A 24,142-nucleotide genomic window follows, 5' to 3' on the forward strand; every position below is an offset into this window, starting at 1 on the left:
TTCCCTCCAGAAATGGGCTTGGGGCAATTAACAGAGTGGATAAAGATGAATTTAGTGTAGTCATGAAAAAAATGTCGCTATACTGGCAGAAGGAGGGATCTGAATCAACAATCTTGTCTTTGTCACCATTATGGTGCTCAGAGATCCCACAGTGTTGGGGCTTTTGGAGAGACTGACTTGTCCCACTCCCAGACAGGTTTCACTGAGGTCTATGGGCTAGATCATACATCTCCTAGTCATGTGAAAGGGAATTGACACTACTGGTTTTATGCTAGCAAATGAATTGTTCAGCCTTCACCTATGTCGCTTGGCTGAACTTTAAAATAGGAAAACCACGCAGTTTTACTTTTTAGTGCTTTTAACATACCAATCTTTGCTGCATGATTACTGACCATTAGGAAGGAATGTGCTTCATAGTATGTTTTAGACACAGACTTGAATCAAGTAATACATTTTTCCGATTATTCCTCGCATTATACATGTACTATGTGGGGTTGGCACAACAGCACCGGATTAACAAAAGTCATAATATCAAGGAAAGCTCTCATTTGTTTCAAGTGCTGAAGCTCTAAGTGTTTCTAAACAACAAATTCACTTCTTTCCTCTCCATTGACATAAAAGTTGTCAATACTTGTATTAATTTCCTTTTTAAAATTTTCCCCCTGTGATTGTCACAATCTGCAAAAAAGTAACATGTGGAACAAAATAAAATATGTATATAAATAACTGGCTCAGATCACCCCCTATACAACAACATATTCCCAATGTCACTTCTTTCCAAAGACAGACAACAGGATGAAAAGGATAGCAAGGAGAGGTTTCCTTGGCAACATGTTCTTGAAAGGATTCAGATCTTCCCTCTTCTTGCCAAGACTCAAATTTTTGTTGTTTTTTGTATGTTTGTTTGTTCTTTTTTTCCCCTTAGACAGTCGTGTGTGAAAGGGAGGTGAGAATGTGAATCAAGCCACTGAACCTGATCACTACCAGATGCCCAAGATGGCTGCATACATCAGACACATGACCTGGACTCTGTTAGAGCTCTGAATTGGCTGCTGCTTATGATGGACTCCAGCTCCTCTAGACTGAGAAGCAAACTCTCCTTGATTTTCAGAGTCAGAGCTTGTTATTAGTCCTGTAATGATTCACTCACCCACATTCTTTTTCACGTTTTTCTTTTCTTTCCCTTAAGGCCAAGCCAAGAAATGAGATGGGAAATTTAGATCCAGTAAGCAACTTAACGTGATTAAAAGATTTTAAGACCCAAGTTCATTTCACCTAATTTCAGATGCTTAAATGAGAAGCGGCCATCAGAGTGGAATCACTTTACATTCTCATTCAGCTGACAAACATCCAGAATAATTCAGATCTTTGTTGGGCTATTTTGTTCTCTTCAGGCGCTGTCCAGATTTGTTCATTCAGGGATGTTAGAAAGAATATGCTTCTGTATTATGTAACTGACAGTGCATCTAAAGTCCTTGGAGACTATTTATTTCCATGATAATAGCTCAGAGAACAGAAGAGTGCAAGCTTACAACAGCATACAATCAGTCCTGCAGTTACAAATCTGTTTTTCTTTTTATTCATTCCCCCAGTTTTCCAAATCAAACAATATTATTTGACGGTTTCAGGCTTCTTCAACTCCAAGTCTCTGGAACTACTCCAGATTTACACTAGTGAGCTGAGATTAATAGGGCTTATTAAACCTACAGACACACAGGATGAAATTTTAGTCCCATTTAAATCACTATGAAATTGCCTTCCCATTGAGTAGAGCAGCTGTCATTCATAGATTTACTAGACATGTCTTTAACGAGGAATCAAATGAAAATATCTGTATTCAGGTTAGTCTGATATGAATGAGGAAGGCCACAGTAATGTTCTTTTACCCTTGCTATTGTTCCATTTACTGAACTGCATGCTTAACCTTGCATCAGTTTTCAGTCCAAGCTGTTTTATGAAGTCTGGTAGAAGAACTTCCTGTTTGGGCATCTCAGACAAACTATAAAAAGTCAATTGAGGACAGATCACTCTTTCCTATATTTAGTCTATAGGATGTGCATGGTAGGAGCTGTTAAATTATGTTGCCTAGGTTTCTATCCCCTAAGAACTAATCTAACAAACTTGCTAACAGCCCTGTTGTTGTGTGAAGGAACATTTTGTGCAGATGCAAACCAACAGTTAGAGGCAATGGCCAAGTAATAACCTGCATTACTTTTATACTGGAGACAACCTCTTTCTTTTGAGTCCTATGACACTTTGTTGCCATTAGATAGAGAAAATAAGCACCTGGATAAAAGCAGACACAAGTTTAGGACAATGGGATTTTATTTATTTATATATATATATATATCGCATCACACATAAAGGGTCAAGGACAGGCAGCTTGGAGAAGGTAGGTGGGATGAATTAAGGTCAATATTAGAGACATGGAGGGAAATTCGGTGACCTTTAATGCTCAGGAAGTGAAGTTGATAGACCAGAGAGTCGTAGAAGAGCCTGTGAAATAAGGAGAGGAAATATGAACTTTCAAGGAGGACCAGATTGGAACATAAAGCAAGAGGCCCTGTCTACTTTCTCTGAGCTTTGATCTCTTTGAATTTTATATCTGGGGCATATCATATAAAGCAATATGAAGCTTAGACCTTCCTTTTGCTTATTTGGAAAAAGCTTACTGGGTCTTTGGAAGTAATTAGAATATTTGGTGGTTGTGTTTTTTTCATAACACGTTCCACATGTTCATTTGTTTTCATAATAATTAATATGAACAAACTCCAGAAATATGTTTTAATACATTTGCAATTCCCAATAGAATAAGGTAAATTGCATTTTTTAAATCAGAGGACAAATCAGTGACTCTTTCTTCTGGCTGCACTGGAATTGTGCAAATAACAACCCACTGGGAACCTTCCAAAGGCTCAACTTCTTATTTGTTTAACCATAACTGTGTATTTATAAATTACAGCAGACTAATTAATTTTGTATCATGCAAGTAACATTGGTTTGTAACATCCTGCTATATAAGTAAAATCATTGCCAAGAAAACATAGCAGTCTGGAGTCACATTTGTTTTGAAGGGAAATAAAAGGCAGCCAGGGTGGAGACTAGCCTTTTGTTTCACTCATGAGAGGTAATTACCAACACCAAAATATGACGATAAAAACCTTTCAATAAACTGACACGTTCTGCACATTAAGTCCCCAGAATATTTTAAATTCTGTCAGACACAAAGGAGATGTACAAATAAAAACATAATTTTGAGTCAAGTCAACCAAAGCTATATTATTTGGCAAAAAGGTGATTATGATGGGTTTCCTTCTCCGCCTAAGATGTCAGCATATGGAACAGTACAAGGCCACATCCTAAGATGTGCAAAACTATCTTTGGTCATTCTGCATGCTGAGGCCTTTCAGCAATCAAATGCATGGTCCGTGTAGTCAGGGGATTGTTTGGATATGAGCTGGCAGATGTGACACAGAATTTATGGGAAATCCACAAACCTCAGAATCTGGAAGCAAGCCAAGATATCTCAAAGGGCATTAAGCGCCTGTGTTTAAGTAACTGAATCATTCTCTTGCTCTCTACAATTCCATAGTACATGGTCTTCATCCTGCCTGAGATCCAGCAGCTTACAAATCCCATCTGGTTTTACAAGGAAAATCTTGTTACGGGCATCTGATTGCCAGAGACAAGAATTTCTTTTTAGTATAATTAATGTACCAACTTTCTAAGCAAAAATACTACCATTGTTCTTATTAGGCCAAATATACAACTATAAAATTATCATTAATATTGCACTTAAGACTTACACTTATGAAAGAGGGTAGATTTAGATTAGATATGAGAAAGAAATTCTTCACTGTGAAGGTGGTGAGGCACTGCAACAGCTTGCCTAGAAAAGTTGTGGATGCCCCCTCCCTGGAAGTGCTCAAGCCCAAGTTGGATGGAGCTCTGAGCAACCTGGTCTAGTGGAAGGTGTCCCTGCAGATGGCATAGAGGTTGGAACTAGATGATCTTTAAGCTCCATTCCAACCCAAACCATTCTATGATTACAGCTGAAATAGGTTAAAATCAACTCAGGCTGAGACTAGCCTGGACAAATCCTGATGCCATCCTTTATGAGTTCTTCAGTTATTTTTGCATGATGTTGTCACCTCAGTGACATAGCTGGAGCTGTTACACAGTGCCACAACCTGTCTGTCTGGCAGCTAAATGTGCTCTGAAGGCATTGTTAAGACAAGAGTTTATTCAACGGTTCCTCTTCTGGAAATGCTTATCACAGTCTTTTTAAAGATCTCTAAGAATCAACGAATACATAGAGTGGACACTCTGGTCTGGATGACACTTTCAGTGAAGAGGTAGACAGGGAGTCTCCTCTTAGTTTTGCCGTGGGCCTGAAGTTTTCACTTGGGTATGTGATCTTTCTTTGTATTTCACACTCTTAACTGGTATCAGTAAGAAAATTAAAGTGAGGACTGTCCTGCGTTCCCAGGACAATGCAGCACTTGTGCTGCCTGGACTTTAAGATCACCAAAATCGCTGGCCTGAGCACTCTAGCTGACAATTTCTCTCCTCAGAAATATGAAACTCTTTAACTCAAGAGTTTTAAAAAAATAAAAATACAACAATTCCTTAGGGTTTTCTTCTCTCTTAGATCTCTAGAATGAAATCCCATAGAGCAAAGGACCATTGCAAACCTTTATGGCTGATTCCCCACCATCAATGTGGGCTTTTCAATTATTTTTAAAACTTTTGCCTGGCAGGCATCCAAATATTACAGTGATGACAGTGGAATTGTAAGTTATAAAGAGCACAATAACACAGATTAATAGAACTAAGACCTCCCATGTCCATCTCATTTGCTTGATCAGGAGCAGATGAGTTTGAAGGCTATTTGCACTGCAGATCTTAAGTGCAGGGAGGAATCTGGAGCTGCTGTAGCAAACTTTACTAAGAAATCTAGAATTTAAAAAAAGACTACTGCCTATTTTTATAATTTGGCAAAGAAATTCCGTTGGATTATGATAGTATAAAATCTGATTCACAGACTGAAAAAGCATAGCTTCATTGAAGAGTGCTGCTTAGCCCTCAGGAAATGCATGTTGGTGTAAGCTGAGTAATCCTAATATATTCAATGGAGTCATAATGATTTAAATCAGCTGAGAATATGGCCTATATTGTCCTATTCATGTCCTGTTTCTGACAAGCATCGTGAGAAAAAGTGTCAACCCATGTCAGGGTTCTGCAGACCCATAGGAGTAAAACCATTGGAAAAAACATATTTTATGCTCTTTGCATTTGGATGTTTTTCTGTTGCATTATGACAATTTTTGCATTCAGAATTAGCATTCTCAGTTTTATTATGTTTGCTTACATGAAATGCAGATTGTAATTAAATGTCAGGCTGCTTAATTGTGCTTTTATTTGTATAAATTAGGATGTTGCTATAGAAAAAGAGAAGAAATAAAACACCTCTCATTATTATAGCTGAATTAATAGTTAAATAAGAGAAGACAAAATATTTTTTCAGTGAATCAGTGTTAATTAGCATTTTGGAGTCTAGAAAGGATATGTTGCCACGGAGCATGTATCATTTGCTTCACACAGACAAAATCTTCAATAAAATTTTTTTCTGCCCAGGGACTGAGGAATGAGCACTGGCTCAGCAATCCAGAATTCAAAGACTGTGCTTCATCCTGCTCATTCCAGCTAATTGTTTAGAGTCAGATCTGAGAAGGGATGCGGACTGTTTAAGGTAGCACTCGGGTAGAGTTAAGGTACACTAATCTAAAAGAAAATTCTTTCACTTGTACTTAAGGCGGCTGAAATGATGGAATCAAGTTCATACTAAGCCTTATCAGGTCTCAGAAACCTGACGATCTTATGTTCTGGTGAGCATCCTCAGGAATATATTTCAGATTGAATTAAATTGGGTATCACAGGCTGGTGACCCACACTGTCTTCCCAGAAGCAGGAAGGCTGCCCATGGTCACTGCTCTCCTGAAAAGAGTGCAAAACTCATGTCAAACTCTTTGCTAGGGAGAGAACTGAAGGAAAGGAAAGTTGCTTTGGTTTTCCTCCTTTGAAATTTTGCCAGTGGGAAAATGATGACTTCTTCCTGGGCAAAGAGCGGAGAGAGAGAAGTTAGGACAATGAAGAGCTTTCTAGGCTGGGGATTGGGCTGATGCTTTGCTTGGTCCTGGCTGATGCTTTTGTTTATTCTTTCTCATTTTATGATGGGAAAACAGTTGTGTAAAGTACATGAGCAGCCTTGGCAGCCGGGACCAGACTTTGAGCCCAGGGCACTGGACCATGGTAAAAATGTTGAAAGGTCTTGTGTACAGTGGCAGATCTGCTAAAGGATAGATGGGAGCGGTGCCTCCAACCCGCGTGCAATGACCTACATCAAGGTGGTTAGGGCTTTGCCCAGAAGATGGGGCATATAGGTATAAACTTTCTTGACAGAGTAAAAATGATATAACTCTTTCAATTACTGGGCAAGAAATCAACATTCACTCATTATTCACTGAGCTCTAGCTGAGATCTCTTTTAATTATTTCTTTTTTACTGTCACTGTGACAATTCTGGGTATTCTGGCTATCTTCATAAATCACCAGTCGCTTATTAAACCAACCTGCATGTTATCTGAGGACTGGTTGCCAGAAAAGAGAAATTTTGACATCTTCAGCAGATTGTTGCTTCCTTCCAGTGGGGTCTGAAATGAAAGTAGTTTGTGTTCGTATTAGCCACGGCAGAAGGTGTTACTGACAGGTGAAGTTGGCTGTAAAGAAAGCATCAAGCTAGCAGGACAGAAGGGCCTCACAGCAGTAAGGCACGACTGGATCCTGGTGCCTGCAAAAAGCAGCAAGCAGATGTCTCCCTGTGCTGCTGGGATTGTCCTATGAATAAGACATTTCCAGGACAGAGATTTTCCTGCTAGCAAAGGAGCACATGCAGAGAAGTGCAGGCACGCTAGGTCTGGTTTCTGTAGGGTTCCTTGCCTTAGCTCATTATGCTGAAAACTAATGGGCATATTTTGTAGCAAACAAGCACCATGGAAAGAGTTATTTTAGATGCAAAGCAGACAAGAACTGCATCTTTGAATGTTCCTTTTGTATTAACACTGACCTGGTTTATAGAGGGCTTGTTCTGCCTTGTACAGGACCAGTATTTCTGCAGGCTGACATACGCAGCTTCAGTAATGTATACGTGGCTAGGAGAGTTTCACAGCAGTAAGGCCTGATGGTAGAGAACGACCTACATCCGTAGCATTATATTCCTTTCCACTGCAGATAGGTGACCACACACACAACAAGTTGGGAATGGGCCCCAAGCTGTGCTACATCTTGCACCAATGCCTGGGAATTTTATGGGAACATACAAGATGGCACATGCACAAGCTATGTCAGAGACTAACGAGGAGTATCATTGTTCCCAGGGACATCCTTTGGCACTTTTTATTTCAACGGGAAAGATATGGCTTGAAAACTGAGCTGGGGTCCCATGTCTTGAGGCAGAAAGCAGAAAAAATTATTAACACAATGGTTATTCACAGGTTAAAGAATGAAGCACAGGAGCTAACTAGCCTTGAGCCTTGAATTAAGTTCACTTTCATGGGTTTGGGGTGGGGGATATGCCATAGGCATTTTTAATTGCCCATTTACCAACCAAAGTTAACAAGTATTTACACCTATCTTTAAAAATCAGATCCTAAATGAAAAACAGAAATAAGTCACCATTCTTCTGTTTATGTATTTTGTATCAAAGTATAACAGTAAGGAGAACGAAAATCTTAATCAAATTCTTCCTTATGCCTACTGTCCAAGAAATTATTCTGTGATTCTAAGGGCTTGGAACAGGAAAGACAAGGGGTGTGGTGGGAATGAAATGCAGTGCTTTTTAACCCCTGTAACTTTTTCTGAAAGAATGCTCACTAATTCACCGTGTAAATCTGGGTCCTAGGAAGCAGAAGGTTCATCTCCATTGAACAGCAGATATTGTTCAGCCTGGAGAAGAGAAGGCTCCTGGGAAACCTTACAGAAGCCTTCGAGTACCTGAAGGGACCTAAAGGAAGGATGGAGAGGGACTTTTTACAAGGCCATGGAGTGACAGGACAAGGGGCAATAGCTTTAAACAGAAGGAAGGTAGATTCAGATTAGATATAAGAAATAAATTCTTCGCTATGAGGATTGTGAGGCACTGGACTAGGTTGCCCAGAAAATTTGTGGATGCCTCATCTCTGGAAGTTTTCAAGGCCAGGTTGGATGGGGCTTTGAGCAAACTGGTCTAGGGGAAGGTGGCCCTGTCCATGGCAGTGTGGTTGGAACTAGGTGATCTTTAAGATCACTTCCAACCCAAGTGATTCTCTGATTATATGAGTTTGTGTATTACTGATGCAATCTATTCTTCACAGAATGACAGAATCACAGAATGGTACGGTTGGAAGGGACCTCTGTAGGTCATCTAGTCCTACCTCCCTACCAAAACAGGGTCGCCTACAGCAGGCTGCAGAGGACCTTGTCCAGGCAGATCTTGAATATCTCCAGAGAAGGAGACTCCACAACCTCCCTGGGCAGCCTGTTCCAGTGCTCCGTCACCCTCAGAGGGAAGAAGTTCTTCCTCATGTTCAGACGGAACTTCCTCTGCTTCAGTTTGTGCCCATTGCCCCTTGTCCTGTTGCTGGGCATCACTGAAAAGAGCTTGGCCCCATCCTCCTGACACCCACCCTTCAGATATTTGTAAGCATTTATAAGGTCCCCTCTCAGCCTTCTCTTCTTCAGGCTAAACAAGCCCAGCTCCCTCAGCCTTTCCTCGTAGGAGAGATGCTCTAGACCCCTCACCATCCTCGTAGCCTTCTGCTGGACCCTCTCCAGTAGCTCCTCATTTTTCTTGAACTGGGGAGCCCAGAACTGGACACAGTACTCCAGTTGGGGCCTCACTAGGGCAGTGTAGAGGGGAAGGAGAACCTCCCTCGACCTGCTGGCCACACTCCTCCTAATGCATCCCAGGATCCCATAAGCTTTTTTGGCATCCAGGGCACACTGCTGGCTCATGGTCAACCTGTCGTCCACCAGGACACCCAGGTCCCTCTCCGCACAGCTGCACTCCAGCAGGTCCGCCCCAAGCCTGTACTGATGCATGGGGTTGTTCCTCCACAGGTGCAGGACCCTGCATTTGCCCTTGTTGAACCTCATCAGGTTCCTCTCTGCCCAACTTCCCAGACTGTCCAGGTCACGCTGATTGGCAGCACAGCCTTCCAGTGTATCTACCACACCTCCCAGTTTGGTGTCACCAGCAAACTTGCTGAGGGTACATTCTAACTCTTCATCCAGGTCATTGATGAAGAAGTTAAACATGACTGGGCCCAGTACTGACCCCTGGGGGACACCACTAGTTACCGGCCTCCAACTAGACTCAGTGCCGCTGATGACAACCCTCTGAGTTCTGCTATTCAGCCAGTTCTCAATCCACCTCACTGACCACTCTTCCAGCCCACAGTTCCTGAGCTAACACTTCCTCTTCTTCTGTTGCAATTCCTATTATCAAGTAATACATTGTTATCTGTAGACTGACTGAATTCACATTTGATAACTTGTTATGATTATTCAGAACTATATATATGTATAACATACAACTATGGTTGTACTTCAAGATTTCAATAAAGTGAATGATTCCATAGGGCAAGATGCGGCATGAGTGATAAATTTTCCCCCTATAGTCTTTAGGGAGCTTAGCAAAAGAAGGTCTTAATGGTAAACACAGGTAAATTAAAATGAACTTGCTGTAATGTTTTTTTCCTTAATTATTAAAAATAAAAACCACTGTGACAACAGCAAGAGTTAGAACTGCACAAGTTCCAGGATGAAGCAGACTTAAGAATGGCATTTCAGCTGCTGGTCAAATTTATCCTTGATCCATCAGTTGGTGCATTCCTAATCAAACTGTTCAGGGTCTTTTTAAGCCTGTTTGACTCATCATTATTCATGAAGGTGAAATAATTTCACGTGCAAAATTAGAATGACCTACTTGATAAGTCTGTGATAAAAATGTAGCTGACTACAGCAGAGAGGCAGCACTTGCACTTGAGAGATAAGTCAGACTGAATGAGGCATTTTTTTCCCACTACCTTGGAAGGTCGAGAAGAGGCAGAATTTGGGTGTGATACGCATTTCTGTAACAATGAGTGTATGTTTTCTTGTCTTGCTGAACATTAATACAATCTTACAAAGAAAAATCATCGCTTCTGAAGAGATTGTTTTTTAGTATTCATGTTAGAACTTTAATATTTACAATCCAATGAAGAGTATTTTTTCACAAGTCTTTACTGATGAAACAGAAGAATTTGACATGGTTTTGAAAGCAATTAACGTGTATGTAGAAATAAATCTTCAGGGCCTGCATCTCTTCCTTCATTTTTTTAGGAATTAGAACTGTCACATATAGATTAACAAACCTACATACGTGGTGTTTCAGATCAGACAAAATACTGCAGCCAGTCAGGTTAATTTTCCTTAATGTCCTTGTCAGCTTTTTGTTTGTTTGATTTTTTTTAATCAAAATGAATAATACTTCAGGGAATATCAGGTTGCCATTCACTTCTGTGACTCTAGGGTTTGTTTAGTTTCCTTTTTTTAGTGGGATGCAATAAGCTTTCAAGGAAACTAATGTCAAAAGTGAGAGGTATTTTTTCTCAGTGAAATAGCTCCTGGAAATGAGTAACATTTATTTTACCGGCTTTGTCAATGTCCGTTTCTAATAGCACATATTATGCTATGTACATTCTAATGCCCATTTGACCAAGTATGTTTAACCTTGCATTGCCAATACTTTGAACTAACCAAAAGCTGTGTAGTCACGTAGCCATGGCAAAGGAAAGCAAATAATCTCAGAGGATTATGTCCTTTCTGGTATCTTAAAGATCCTTTGAAGTATTTTGTGTACTAAGGTTTATTCACTGGGGTTTAGTACATTAGCATGATGCAAACATACTTAAATGATTCCTGGATCCAAATCAGCCCTTGTCATGCAATATACAATAAAACTGTGTCCTAGTTTCTTCAGTCATATTTTGAAACCTTCATGGAGTTAAGACTTGATTCCTGATCTCCTAATTGCAATTCTAAAGCCTTAAGCACAAGAACAGCTTTACACAAGTTGGCCTTGCCAACAAAACACATGCAAATCTTTCCAAAAGAGAAAACATCACAATTGTTGACTATCACAGGGTGCAGGGATTGTACAGTCTTTGATTGCATGCCTTCCTCTTTTCCACCTGTCTCCTGAAAATGAGTGTGATGTTTCTAGTAAAGTAATTTTAAATTATGTTACAATAATGCTGATTTATTTTTTCCAGTTGTTACCCACAATATCATCTGGAAATGGAACAGTACCTCTTCTAGTTAAACAAAAATATAATCAGAGCTGAAACTTGAAAATGTAAGTGGTCAAAAGTAGCTTTTTAAATTTGAATTTTTCACATTTTACTGACAAAGATTTTGAAGACTTAAAGTACACAGAAGTCTTGTTGTCTGCAACTGGAGTTGCGTTTAGTCACATGAAGTGGAAACTGGTTCTGCGTCTTTGAGGTGACCTTCACCTTTTCCATGTCAGTCAAAAAATGAAGAGAGTTTCATCTCTGGACTCCATCTGAGTTTTAAAATATTTTTTAACTTCTAGAATGTTTGTGTTTCCTGTAATCAATTATCTCAGATGTGTATCCTTATCAAAAGCCTTTTGAAACTCGAAGTTGATGGCAACCCCTGTGGTTTGCATCTCACTGTAGTAGGATTAACTTCAGAAATGTGTTATCTGTTTCTTTGCTCTGCAAATTCTATCCTGATGCACCCAGAAATATGATCACTATCACTGACAGCTTTTTATCCCCTTCTATTTCAGAAGAAATAAACAAAGCACTTTGAGCTTAAAAAGAAGTGTCAGTTTCTTACCCTGGTCTCTGCCTCCCCACTAGCTTCTACACTGGTCTGAAATTGTTGGGTTTTGTTTCTTCTTCTGTCCATTCGGAGAATCACCTGTGGTTATTTATCCAAATAAAAGACAAAGCCTACAGTGTAACTCAATGATGAGTGAGAAGCAGGTGCAAAAATGTAAATGCCTCACTGGACATAAAGAATAAAAGAGGAAACAATAAGTACTGGCGAAATAGCTAACTACTTAGATTTGAATTTATTTTTTAAATATCCTCTCTAACAATTATAGTGGTCATATTTCAGTCTGAGCAATATATCTCTTTCTATTCTACTGTGTTAATTCAGCATACAACTTTCATTCCTTCTTTCAGTCACTAACACCATAGTTTTCTGCCTTCTCATCCACCTAACCATCTTTGTACCTTACTGTTTCTCTTTTCCACTGTTACCTTTGTCTAAATTCACAGTGACCCTGACTGTCCCTTTTACATTTTATTGGAATAGCTTTAATTTTTAAGAGTTCCTCAAACTGTTCCTTCCCTGCTTTTGAGTATTTGTTTTGTTATGATCTTCAAGAAAATGTGAATGAACTACTGGAATATTATATCTGAGGCATTGTATTGATATAGTATTTATCCTACACTTCTGACATTTAAAAGGGCCATGAAAACATTCAGCTTCTCCTTGCCTTATTTTTTTTCAGTCTAGCTGAGGGGTTTGGAGGGCACTTTTATTTTAGTGTCTTTCTTTGAAAGATATTGGCCCATGATACATATAGATTTGGGCTGGATAAACTGTGGCTCCTAGTCATACACATAGCTTTCTCATACAATTAAAATTTTTCCTTCAAATTTTTAAGGGACTTGAAACACAGGTAGTTTCCTGGAATTTTGTTTTTCTCTCATTCAGCAGCGTACTCTAATTTTTACAGACTTCTGTCCTTTTCCCTAATGGTATGAAGAAGATCTTCTTGCTGTGGAATGCAGATTTTTGTGGGGATTCCTTATCAAACTTCTAGTACATGGTTGCCAATGACTCTGAACCATACAGAAATCCTGTGTTGAGCTGGTTATTAACTGTCTTATTCTGCTATTCAGAACACAAACTTTGAACAGTATGATTTTAAAATGATGCATGAGAAGAAGAGAGTTACCCTCCTCAAACCTCTGAAACCTAAGGAGTACTAGGTGGATCAGAATGCTCTTGGTAGGGTCTGAATGGTTTCCACGTTCTTCTAACTTACACCTGAGAGAGCAGCTCTATTGGTGGAAGTTACAGGACTGTAACATTTAACATGCTCGTTTTGTCCTTACATTTGTCCTAGAAAGCCCCTAGAGAATAGAAAGGAATTGATTGCACAGGTAGATCACAAGCCTTGGTCAAAGAGTATGTTAAAACCGTTTTTATCAAAGTAATTATTTAGGCCACTGATTTCATATTCGGGAGTCTCTGTTCCAAGACATTCCTGGCCGCTAATACACAAGTACTATTGATGGTATTGGAAAAGGACCTTCCACCACCACTAATGTGGAATGAGCTCTAGTTTTAACCACAGAGGTTTCCTGAGGATGAATTTTCCCATGGATACTGCCAGTCTTGGAGAGTATAAACTAAAATCCCAGAAACAGAGAATGAGAATTTTGCCAGTAAATTTGCTGTAGCCTTTATTTCATCTATCTACACTCTCACCAAGTTATGAGTTGCATGAAAATCTTAGCTCTAACTCCCTCATTACCCCTCCAATTTAAATGTTATGAAAGATCCAGTTCATCAACCCAAAATGCAATCAGCTCAGCCAGCTAAGTGAATACAACAGAGAAATCTATACCAGTTGCCATGCAAGGAAGAAACACTGAGATTGATTCATTAGAATCTGTCTTTCTTTTGCTAACCTGCTCAATCAGATAGCACATCCTGTTGAAAATTTAAAGAACTTCCTGATAACTTAATAAAACTATGGAAGCAGTTCCTCCTTGTCAGCAGACTTAACACTGTAGTTTTCTGTTTACTTCAAGTTCCCTGGGTATAAATTGCTCCTTCAGGTTTCTCTGATGTCGGAAGCCAAGAGTCTGGAGACATGAAATCATTTATAACTGGTCAGCAATAATTTGTAACACTGCCTTCTCTCAGGGGGGAAAAAAAAAAAAGCCAAAAATAAAACAAAAGCAAACAAACCAGCTAGATTAATTCTGCTGCAGTATATTTAGCATGAATGGGCAAAAAAGGCACAGCCTTGGGGTACCATACATCATAATCTATCATGATAATTTATCATCAGGTAATTTATATCCAGATTTCCTGTGCTGCAGGAGATCAGACTAAGGAGAGAAATCTCAAGTGAACAAAGGACTTTTGTTGTTCCTGCTACCTTTAGTAAAAGTCTGAGCATTTATTTAGAAACCCCAGACTTCTGTCTGGAGCTGGGCATTTACCTAACTGTATATACTCAAATGCTTCTGCTGAGTTAATGAAGTGTGAATGGGTTTTAGTGATGAGCACAGGGATTTTTGGATTCAAGTTCTCCATGCATAAAACACTCTGGTGCAGACAAATGGGCATTCTAAATTAAAGATGCAGTTACTGTGTAGGATCATCAGGCCCATGTCCTTCCAGCTCAGAAAAAAAAATATTTCCAGAAGGCTTTTTGTAAAGTATTAGCACTGTCTCTTTTAATGCATGAGCTGGTTCTTCAGAGTCCTAATGATTCACCCAAGAGACTTCTCTGTAGTGCATCACTTCAGGGGTTGTCTGCGACTCAGTGAAAGTCATAGTGCAATTACTGTGAGTTACGTACACTTACGTACACAGTGTATGCCAGCCCTCATTTGTTTCACTCAACACTCCTGGACTGTGCAAACAGTACAGTCCTCTTAACTGCATTAGTCAAACTTCATCTGCCTGAGTCATGGCCTGTACATATACTAATAATGTAATACTGACAGTAGGTAAGTTTATTTTCTTTAGACTCACTACAGGCACCATATTAAAATTTCCTGCTGATATATGTATAAAGTTTTCTTTGTTGTGTGGGGCTTTTTTGTTTCATTTTTTCAATTACTGTAATTTAATTGGTGATCTTTTTATGATAGCTCCTTCTGAGGCTCCCTCCTAGACGCATTATCCATTCAGCACAGTCAATATGAGATTTAGCTCAAGATCAAGGTGCTTGCACATAGGATTCTGTATACCAGGGTCTACCCATGAGTAAGATGCCTAAATTCCCATTACAGTGTGCAAAGATGTAGTTTGTTAATTAACCAGCATGGACTTGATTTTTTTTCCCTTTTTCTTTTCTTTTTTTCCCTAGACATAGACATTTAGTGCCATTTGAGATATCACAGTGCATCCAAGGCATCCACTTCGATGTCAGAGATGAACAAGTCTGCTGGGAGTTTTGCAGCCAGGGTTTATACCCTATCCTTGTGAACCTTGATCAAGCCTTAGTATTTAATACAGGGCAGAGTGAATTTCTGTATGCGGTTCAGACATCTACGTGTAGGCATCTACACTTAAGGGAGCTGAACTCCATCCTTGCTCTACAGTAAAACCAACAAAGAAACACTGCATCTTTAGTTAAGGTGGAATCAGGTTCTGTGTTTACTTGAAAATAAGACGAGTTTTCTTACACAATCCTGTAGCTGAAATGTGCAAGTACTTTACAACCGCACACAGATTTTCCCAAGCAGTCAGCAAGGATTTTTACACAGCTGTTAAGGTGGAGCAGATGACTTCAAGAGTTCTCTGAAAATAGAGATACGTTGAAGTCAGTAGGATTCACTTTATATAATTATAAGGGTTCACTTATCTAAACTATCTACCGCCTATGCCCACCAAATATTCTTTGTACATGCCTATAGAAGTTAACAGGGAAAATGAAATTTTTTATTTCGTTCAGGGATATGTGTTGTTTGGATTTGGGCCAATATTTTCAAAAAAGACAGTCTGAAGGATTAACCTGTTCAGTAAACATTTACTCCTTTCCCAAAGTACTTGAGTCCATTTTTGTGTTAAAGGTGAGTTTTGTTTCAGAGCTGCAAAATTAAAGCTATTGCTTTAAACATCTTAAAGCATCTGGTTAAGCACAAGCTACTCGTCATTATGATTTGGTAGCATTCTGCTTGTGTGTATCACCTGAAAAACAAAATTGGAATTGAACTAACCAAATAAGCAAACAAACAACAAAAAAAAAAACAGATGAAAAACTGAGGTGTAGGTTTCGGCAATTTAAGTCTTACTCATCTTCAAACAGACTTAATGTGCCGTATTACAATCCAGCCAAATTACATTCAGATCTGCCACAAAAACAAATTCAGGTGCACAATGGGCTTAATTATGCTGTAGAAAACAGGAATGTCACCAACAGCAGAAGGGGGCACTAGAAACTAACTGCTCTATTTTCTGAATCTTTTTCTGCTTTTGCAATCAAATGATCATTTATAATAAGTATAAAAAAGAATAGAGGCATTCACACAGTCGGATTAACTAACTAGCTGCCCTTCCATCCTTTCTCAAGGTCTTAGTGGATGTACTGCGATGTCCTGTGCAGCCTGCTGTAGAAGACCCTGCTTTGGCAGGGGGATTGGACTAGATGACCCACAGAGGTCCCTTCCAACCCCTACCATTCTGTGATTCTGTGATTCTGTGTGCATCCAGTTTTCAGCCTTTACCTTTCATGACTGGTATTCTTTAGCTCCTCTAAAGTTGCAGAAGAAACGGCCACTTCAGCAGGCCCAGCAGGAATAATTGGATCCTACAGCAGTTTCATTTTAGAAAACAGTGATAGTATGCTTTCAGTGATGCAGAAACAAAGTATTACCTTCCAAAGAATGCATTATCTGTTAACCTTTAAAGGAAAAAAAGCATTGGAACAAAACGCATAACTAATCGAAGGGCTGAAAGCTGGGGCACTACTTATACCTTGTTGGAGTTTCCCTTCAAAGAACTTGGTAAGTTCTCTGGAAGAAACAATGCTCACCTTGTCCTCTCAGCATCAGCATCTCCTTGTCTTTCTCATGGTAACTAGATTTTTTTACCTGTTATATTCAACTAATTTTTGTGAATAAGTCTTATTTTTCCAAGACCTTAGTGATTTTAGGTTTACTGTGAGTGCAGGCATGATCTTAGGAAAGGAAAACCTGGCAAGACAAGAGGCATCAGGAAGGAGGTGGTTAACCTGTTATCCCATCTGATTTAGAGCTAAGGCTGCGCAGAATTTCTTCTCTTGGTAATTATTTCATTTCTTTGGCTTCACTCATTTTTGGCCTTCTCTGATTCATCACCATTCAAACACAATAACAGGTAACTGTTCTTGGAATCACAGTAGACTGTCCAACCTCAAAAACTTTTCTGTGCAATACATTTTCTCAATTTTTTTTTGTTTGCTGGTTTTAGGTTGCAGGGTTCTGTCCCTTCCTTTGAGAAGCCACAGACCCTTCCACAGGCCAAAAGGTTTTATAGTTAGAGATACTTCCTTCTTGTTTCTTTTTTTCCTTCAACTAGCCAAAGTAAGGAAGGCCTCTCCACTCAGGAAGGCAACATATAAGCTAAATTTCATCTTTTACACTTTTTTATCTAGCTTAAATTTTCCATTATTCAATTTCAAGCTAATACGCTTTTCTTTTGATGAGACATACAGAAATCTTTCCTCTCCCAAGTGTCCTGAAATGTAATAAGAAAGGGAAGGAAATATGCTTTAAAAATTTACATTGAGGGGTTATAGTGGATGACATTGCAATTAGAGGTTAAGAAAATGCTAAAGGCATGTTGTCCTTTTAATGGAGGTTCCAGCTCAGGTCTCTTTATCTCCCCGGGTAGAAGCAGGTATGCAGGGACTCCGAAATGGATGCATGCAGGATCTACTAAATGTGTTTCTAATTGTCTGAGTTTAATAATTGATAATATAGACATAGCCTGTGAATTTTTCTTTCGCATAAAAGATAATTGTGCCTGAGTATAGCATAGCCTGAAATTAAATGTGTTAAGTGCTCCAGGGACTAGCATGTACGTGCTATGAAAGATCATTCCTCTCGATCAGTGTAAGTTAAAACGTGTAACAACTTTTATTTATTTGGATTGTAGTTGCATTCAAAGTGCTAAAGCAGGGCTGATGAGCCATGATGACAGGCGACGTCTATTCTCTTTGCCATAAGGAGGCAGTGAAAGCTGTTGCCTACCTTCATTCTTCTATTTTTTCTTCCCATATGAGAGCTTAAAACAGGACCTCTGGCCTTCCAGGCTGCTTCTTCTAAGGTGATCTGTCTTTCTTTTGTGCAGATCTCTCTTTTACCCCCTTTCTTTCAGTCTCCTGCACCTCAGGGGATTGAAGAAGAGGCAGAAACAACTGCTTAAGGTTTCTCATATTTTCTACTCCAATACTGTTTGGATGAAGAGGAAGGATATTTCAAGGACTGAGAGGAGCACAGGGCATATGAAGGATGTCTTAGGAGGACAAAAGAAACTAAAAAAATGGAGAAAACAGAAGCCTTGAAAAGCAGCAAGGGAGGTGAGGTGAAAGCTGTTCATTGGGGAAATCTTCCAGGAAACAGAGATGTCAGAGTGCATCAGAAGGAAAAGAGACAAATTTCTGCTGAAATATGATGGATGAGCAAGATGAGAAAGTGGGCAAGAAAATGAAGGAAAGGAAGAAGAGAGAACCATGGGTATGTAAGATTTTTGGTCTATATCTTTAGCACTCATATAATCATGGCAACAAATATGTCAGCATCTTTATCTACTTACAGAAAAGGAGATGAAACTCATGGGCCAGAAAGGTAGGAAGAGTTCAGAAAATGGATGGAAGAAGAGAAGTGTTGTGGAGTCCTGGGTTCAGCTGGGAAAGAGTTAATTTTCACAACAAGCTAGTTGGGCTGACCCAAACAGCCAATCATATGGGACATTCTATACCATGTGATGTCATGCTCAGTATTTAAGTTGAGAACTGCCTGAAGGAGAGGCTTTTGCTACTCAGGAGCAAGCTGAGCATCAGGTGGTGAGGACACTGGATGTTGTATATGTTTTTATCAGTATTATAGATTGTTGTTTTCTTCTCCCTTTGCCATTCTGTTAAACTGTTCTCATCCCATCCCAAGAGTTTTTGCCTTTTATTCTTTGGATTCTCCTCCCCATCGTGGGAAGGAGTGAGAGAGTAACTGCATGGTTCTTTTGTTGCAAATTGAGGCAAAAAGCCAACATGTGGGATACAGCAAAACCATGTATATTTTTGCTAGATTTCGAGAAGTAATGTGTGCAAAAGAAATGGTAAACAGGTAGCAATAATTTTTAGGAAAAAGGATCTGTGTTTACAGAGATTAATGCTAGACCTGAATAGAAACCCATCAAAATCTAGAGCATTATTGGCTTCAAAGGGCTTTGGATTAGGGTTCAATGGACTCTATTTGCTGAGATGCCTGATTAAAACTTTCTAAAGGGATGGTGGGGATTTGTTATTAAGTATCATTTAGGTTTAGCAAATGAGGCATACCCCAATCTTACAAAGTTCTTGCTATGACTGAGACAGAAAAAAGGTACTTTCATAACACTGTCTGCCATGAAGTGCCCACAGGTGATTTGGAGTATTCCTTTTGCCCACAATGGCTCAATGCAGTGGACTTTGGTGGTGACTGAAAAGGATAACCACTGACAAAAAAAACCCTCATTGTTTTCCATGGCACTTGCTAAGCACAAAGATGATTTTGCAGGACCACCTTGCCCTGCATTGCTTGGTTTTCCTGGAAGGAGAGAAACCAGACATCACCTTCCAGAACACAAAGTGCAGCTCTTTTCTTCGGGATCTCTTCTGTGTGGTTTTGTCAGACTGTGTCCTTGAATCATCAAATAGCCTGGCAATGAAGGGTCAGGAGATGGGTTGGGTTCTTCCGGCTTTATTTTGTTTTCTAATGATGTTCTTACATACTAACCTAAACAGCACAAATAACACTCTGCTGGTGAAATTTCTATGGCTTTCTCAAGTATGCCCACTTCGACTGCTTTAATGTGTTTGAAATCACAAGCTTTCATCTCTCATTCTAAGGCACAGCAGTCTTAAAAGTGTGTGGTCAGGTGCCTGCAATTGCTTTCTTTCAACACAGAGAATCAGCACTCCAGAAAATTAGATACGAATCCTATATACAGGAATAACTCTGGATGAAAATGACTCCTCTGTTGCATTTCTGGAGTAAAACTGGCTTAGTGTAAAAATTCCTCTTCCCACTCCTACTCCGTTCCAAGTAAATCAAAGATATTCAGTGAAGCATAGGAAGCTGCATGCCAAATTAATATTATTGTTATTAATAATAATGATAATAACATTCTGTAATTTCAAATCATAGGCAAAATCTAGCCATGAATTTAAGAAATCAGAATGAAACACACAATGGTTAATTTAAATGCAAAATTGACTCAAAAGTGATGAGCAAATCTGTGTGCAATTACATCAATGCAATAAAGGACACCGGTAACCATGTAGATTCTAACAGTGAAGATAAATGGCAGGGGTGCACAAGGTGATCCTAAAAGCTGGATAAAAAATCACTGCCGTATTACAGCAGAAATAGCAGAAATGATTCATTGATGATAAAGTAATAGTCATAGTTACAGTCACTAAAGAAAAATTAGAAAATAAACAGTGCTAGAAATATGTTTGTGTTATATTATAGATATGCTCATAAACAGTTTGTGAAGACTTACTAAGTGGTTAATCAATTCCAGGAGACAGTCCAAGAGGTCTGCAAGCTTGTGATGACCCCTATTGACAGTCATCTATGTAGTCTCTAATGAATAGACCTCTGGATCAGCACATGCATTATTAACACATACTAAAGAAATTACTATTATGAATCCTTTATATATTAGCTACTTAAGTCTATTTTACAGGGTGAGGTACATTGGGGTAAAATGAAAGCCCAAATACATTTAGAATTTTATTCACTGATTGACAGATGAAAATAAAGAGTTAATAAAACACTCCAGAACCGAAAAAAAGCACTTTGCAGTTGACTAAAAACTAACAGTGATCAATTCTAAAGTTAATAACAGCTAGTCCACTCACCACCGTCGTCTTTCCTGTGTGACATGCGGACACCTGCTTTGGAAAACAGAAGAAAATACTTTTAAATCCCTTCTTTTCCCATCAGTATTATGACCTCAGTAGAGCATTATGATCCTTAGATTGAAAGGATCATTTGATCATTGGCTTCTATTTTGAGATAGTAACAATATTTCCATTCTTGAAATAGTCTCAAAGGTTGATGGTTTCACAAAGTTTAGTACAAACAATCATTGCTTTGATCCAGTGTCACAGACTTTATAAATAATTATCCTATATTTTCAAATAAGAAGTCCCTTAGAACAGGGACTTCATACTTACGTTAAAAAAACGTGAATGTGGTTTGTTATGAAAATAGAGTAATTTTTTTTCAAGAAATGTATGACTACAGGAGACCAAGATCTCCTGTAGATTTGTATTTCCTAGCAAGAGTGTTTCTTGAACATGGATCCTAACAGCAACATTGTTTCCATATAGTTCATTAGCCGTATACGATTGAGAAAAATGCTGCCATTTTAGTTCATCGAAGCATGAATATGGACAGATCAATTTGAAGTAATTGCGGAAAAAGAAATGGTTATTCCTTTTATCAGAAGATTAAATTTCTGTAGAAATACCAAAGTCTTTGTGCCATTTTCCAGTAAAACCTCTATTGGAATATTCTGTTCAGCTGTGGCAGGAATTACGGGCCTCAAATTATAAGTGAGTTGTAATTATGAAAATCAAGTTTATTCTTTAGCTATAACAGTGGAGTAGCACTGTATCAGAGATGTGCTTGTGTGCACAACCAGTACTATAGTCTTAATGGAATGGTGCAAGAGATTCCTGGACAGACACGTGCATATATGGGATAATGGACTGCCTTGACACAATATGAAAAGTTGAAACTAGGTGACTGACTCAGCCTTCACAATTAACATGTGGACTGATTATTACTGGAGCTTCTCAGATGGAAATATAAAACGGTTCTGCAAATTCCAACTGAGTCAGCTCCTGATGCATCAGTCCCAATGTATACATCTAGGAGGGATGAGTAAACTCCTCGGTGAACTCTCCCAAAGACTTGTGTACATCACAGAATCACAGAATGTTTGTGTTGCAAGACACCTTTAGAGGTCATCTAGTCCAACCCCCCTGCAGTGAGCAGGGACATCTTCAACTAGACCGGGTTTCTCAGAGCCCCATCCAACCTGTCCTTCATTTCTTCCAGTGATGGGGCCTGCACTACCTCTCTGTGAGCCTTTCCTCACAGCAGAAGTGCTCCAGCCCTTGGATCATCTTCACGGCCCTCCTCTGAACCTGCTCCAATAGATCCATGTCCTTCTTGTGCTGGGGGCTCCAGAGCTGGATGCAGTAATCCATATTTCTCCAATTAGAGAGAAGGATGTTGTGAGGGACTGTGTTGAAGGCCTTACAGAAGTCCAGATAGATCACATCCGTAGCTCTTCTGCTGTCCACTGATCTAGTCACGCCATCCTAGGAAGCAGCTAGGTTGGTCAGGCAGGACTTGTCCTTGGTGAAGCCATGCTGGCTGTCTTGAATAACCTCCCTGTCCTCCATGTGCCTTAGCGTAGCTTCTAGGAGGTTCTACTCCATGATCTTCCCAGGCACAGAGGTGAGCCTGACAGGTTGTTGTTCTCAGGGTCCTCCTTCCTACCCTTATTAAAAATGGGCACAATGTTTCCCTGCTTCTAGTCACCAAGGCCTGACTATCATGACCTTTCAAATATCATGGAGAGTGGCTTGGCAATGACATCAGCCAGTTCCCTCAGGACTCTGTGATGTATCATTCCTGCTGCAAGTATGTTGTGCATAGATAATGCAGTTGTAAATAGATAATAGAAATGTTTTCTTGAAGAACTGGTTGTGTAGCACTGTCATTTGTGTGCAGTTGCTACATTCGATAAATGTTATATGTTTTTAAGGGATATCAACATCTGAAAGTTACATGTGTACCAGGTCTGGCCATCTGGATTGTATGAACTGAGCAAAGCTGTGGTTTGGGACATGCTTCTTGATTCAGGTGAAGATACTGATGCAAGGACCCTTGCAACAGAGATTCTCATCGGACAGCAACTGACCGTTCTGTTCGGGCAAATTAAATTCCCATGGCATTACAATCTGCCAGAATCCCAACAATTTTTTTCTTTATTTCTGCCTTTCTTTCAACAGTCTGTGTATCTGTGTAACACAGTTTGATCATTCATGTGTAAGTAAAAAAAAAAATATTAAATGAGGCGAGAATTGATATTGACAAGAGTGATTGTATACAGGGAATGAAAAAACATACCTCAGGAGAGTGTATGGAAAGAGCTTGGCTTATTTAGCATAATAAAACAAAGACTGTCAAGGAATATAATTGTGATCTATAAATATTCTAAAGGAGTATACACTAGTGAGAGAAGTACTGTTAAAGGACAATGTTTTTACATAGCTATAGTAAAGTAACTATAAACAGACAAATACCGAAAGCTAAAAATTGATTCCCAAGGAAGAAATAAGACTTAAAAAAATATTTCTGTAAGAGTAATATGGGTAAAAAAGCCAGAGTTTTATGCTGAAGCTATTACATTTGCGTAAAGGATAACATGATGCATACCTGGGACAGCAAATCACTGGACTTAGTGGCCCGGGAAGTCCCTTCCTTTCCAATATTTCATGTTTCTCTTTCAAAACATTAGAGAATGATGATCATTTACCTGTTGGATTGGCTATTGTCCTACTAGATTGAGAAGTGTGGTGAAGACTACCACCACTACTGTAGCTTTTGAATTCCAGCCTAAAACATAGGCCCACATGGTTTTCACAGTTTGAATAGCTATCTATTCTGAGGCACCTTCCTGAACCTACCATGAGGACGTCTAGTACAACAGTGGTTCCTGAATTTGTATACTGAGCAAAAATAGGGTGGGTTCAGAATCATTCGAAAGCTGAAGCGGATCATATTTCAGGCTGAATCCAGCCCTGCAACCCCAGCCTGCACAGCCTTGACTGACATCATATATTCCGAGTTGTAAATAAGCAAAAAAAATCATTGATTTCTGGTGCAGGATGCTACCCTCATTCTGCGCTGGTGATCCTAACTAAAGATGTATTCAACAAATTTAACAACCCCATCAAATTGCTTATAGGATTCGTCATGCTCCGGCTGCACCTGATAACCTGTCATGTGGAC

This window comes from Opisthocomus hoazin, chromosome 3, assembly GCF_030867145.1.
Source record: "Opisthocomus hoazin isolate bOpiHoa1 chromosome 3, bOpiHoa1.hap1, whole genome shotgun sequence".
Classification (NCBI taxonomy): Eukaryota; Metazoa; Chordata; class Aves; order Opisthocomiformes; family Opisthocomidae; genus Opisthocomus; species Opisthocomus hoazin.